A 3,258-nucleotide genomic window follows, 5' to 3' on the forward strand; every position below is an offset into this window, starting at 1 on the left:
TGCCTTTTCTCTTTTACTTTCCTTTTTAGTTTTATTTTAGGATTCCCTATTTTTAATGTTCATACAGAGATTTCTTTAACTGAAATACCGAATAGTTTCTTTGGTATGAAAAACTACAATAGTACACAGGATCCTAATGAGATACTTAATAATGTGAAATAGGAAGTAAAGGGCTAAAGGTGTAGGGAAAGTGGGAAGGGTGGGGGAAAGGTAATAAGGGAGAGGAAAAAAATATGAGAAACTGAAAAAATGGAAATAAAGTGTTTGTAAATGGGGAGGGGAGGAGGGGGTGAAGGGAGGGCAGGGACAAGGGGAAAAATGAGAATCAAGACCTATTATGTAAAGGTACAGAATCCCAATGATGAATGTAATTGTATTGCATACCTAGATTGTACCAATAACCTCAATAAAAAGAAAAAAGAAAAACTGCAGATCTAACCAGAACTGGGATTTTTCCCATTCAGAAGGAAAGAAGGGTAGTGTCAAGGGAGTTGAAGTTGTAACTAAGTTAAGACAGGGAGTCTACAATAGATTCAGAGGAAAGTAATAAACAGTAAGGAAGGTAAGGAATATAAAAAAAACACAATTTATATGGCTATAAGGTCCTAAGAGTACTAAAATAAAATAATTGCTAGAGTAAATGAACTGGCAAACAGAAAATAATGATTATAGGTTAATTATAGCAAAGGCACAAGATACAGAAGAAACCTAGTTCAGCAGCAGATTATGAGAAGTCCTGAAGGATTTAACTTATAGTGTATGTTAAAAACAAATAAAATAACATTGTTGCTGAAAGAAAATATACAACTTTATAATAAATGAATAGAAACGCTGTGTTCAAACCAAGGAAGGAAATTTTACTTTCTCCTGCATTCACTATATCACAAGAAGTACAGTGTTCAGGGTATCACATTCTCCAAAAGCCACTGATAAAATGGAACATGCCCAAGGAACAGCTAGAAGAATAAGGAAGCCACATAATAGTTGCATAATGTGATGAGTTACCTCAGAAGTACAAGGTGTACTTTAATCTAGTTCATCTAGTATAGCTTTATTTTTTAAAAGATGTTTCTTTATTAGTCTAATAGGACATGACCTCAACCTTTTTCCTTGTTCTTATTAAAGAAGCATGATTTTGGAGCACATTCTTAAAATTAAATTAAAATCCAAATTAAATTATATATATATGAGTAACAAATACAGACCTAGTAGAAATAAACGGCGGTAAGGGAGGAAAGTAGTCTTAGGATCAATTTGAAGAAAAAAATAGAAAATTGCCGTTATGGTTTGTGTTTAGACGTCCCCCCAAGGCCTCATGTGGTCACAGGTGGGGCTTTTTGCAGGTGGCTGGATCTAGGGTGTGAGATGCTGGGATCAAGAATGTGAGGCTGGGATTGGTTCACACTGTGATGCTAGGATTAAAGGTGAGTGCTACCTGCTCCTAAGGGCAGACAGCCTGAATGTAAGAGACAGAAAGAGGGCTGCTGTCATCTCTTGTCCCTTGTCACTTGTTGTCTTCTGCCTGCCATGAACTGTTGCTCCTTTGTGATGCCCCTCTGCCATGCCACCTGCATGGTCGGAGCCAGCCAACTCTGAGCTGAAGCTCTGCACACTGGCCCAAATAACCCTTTCCTCTCTCAACTTTGAGCGTTGGGCATTTTGTCTGAGCAACAAGAAAAGTAACTAAGACAAGTACACAAATATGTGTACCTGTAAGTTTTACACAGTGAATGTACCTATGCAATTAGCACCCAAAATAAACCGACTACTACCAATAGTCCAAAAGGCCTCTTTGTGCCTATAATTAACACTTCCCAAAGTCAACCACATCACGGACGTCAATAACCACAGGCCAATCCTGTCTGTTGTTGAACTCAATATAAAGGGAATCATAAAGTATGTTTTCTCTCTAGGTGCACTCACTTCTACTGGGCACCTATCTAGGAACTGATTAGCTGGGGACAGGGTACCCTATGTTCGGTTTTAGTAAGTACCGCCAGTTTTCCAAAGTGGTTGAATTAAAATCTTAACTGCCAAAAGCTGTGTATTAGAATTGTAATTGTTCCATAGTCTTATGCGCGATATTGTCAGGATTGTGAGTATTTTTTCTTGGGCTTGGGGGGATTTGTTTGTTTGGTAGCCATTCTAGTGGGTGCATGGCAGTGGATTTTTGCAGTTACAATCTGTATCCCATTATAAGTGATAATGCTGAGCACTTTTTATGTTTCCTAGCTATCTACTAAGCTCGTTTATCAGTACTTTCGTAAGTATCCTGCTTTTTTTTTTTAACTGGATGGTTTGTTTTACTGACTTGTGTAAATTTTATATATTCTAGATATGAAGCCATTGTCAGATAAATTAGAACCTTTTGAGAGTAAAAAAGGAAGCATTCTGATGGCTCTGCTTAGGATCCTTCCTTGTTAAAAAAAAGACAGAGCAACAACACTGATGTTGTGGTTCGCTATCATAAGCATTCAATGCAATATGGTTCAAAGTCTAGATTAAAAGCTACTGTTTCTCGAAAGGGCTAGAAATCACTCTTTTTTGCTTTATCAGTCCTAGAGATCCCAGGGACTAAGTACACATTCAATGTACACGAGTCATACATCGAAATGAAAGACTGCCCCGCTGGAGGCAGAGTTCACGTATCTGTGAAGGTACAGTCTTCCCGGGAAGCAGTCGGTCAGTTGTGAGCCCTAATGCTCATGGAAATGTATACCACCCAAGGGCCGCTCAAAAGGCTAAGACCATGTCAGGGGTTCCAGGAGCCAGGCAGAACAAGAAATGTGTTTTAAGGGTAATCAAAGACAGAAAGAGGGAGTGAAACTGTAGTAATCCAAACATTAAAAACAAGAATGAAGAGAGGAAATAAACAGAAAAATAAATCTCAAAAAATAAGAGCAAGTCAACCATAAGAAACTAGGGCAAAGAGTTAAAGCTATGACTATGGACAATATAAGAGGGTGAGATACCTACTTTCATGTTTAAAAGCTTAGTGGAAAGTACACCAAAAAAAGACTGGTGTGGGGGAGTGCTGTCTGGAGAGTCACTGCTATAAGCAGAGCAACAAAAGTGTTCTGTACCAAAACTACAATAGTTTTTAGAAATCTTTTTTCAAATATCTGTTTATTTATTTAAGTGAGGAGCCTAAGGAGAACACATCCACTTCCTTTGAATAGAAATGTGTTGTCTCATAATTCCAAATACTGCACATTGTAAGTCAGAAGTTAAATTTACAAAAGAATCAAATATATAAAT

The sequence above is a fragment of the Fukomys damarensis genome, unplaced genomic scaffold (assembly GCF_012274545.1).
Source record: "Fukomys damarensis isolate Sample0158 unplaced genomic scaffold, DMR_v1.0_HiC HiC_scaffold_5, whole genome shotgun sequence".
NCBI lineage: Eukaryota > Metazoa > Chordata > Mammalia > Rodentia > Bathyergidae > Fukomys > Fukomys damarensis.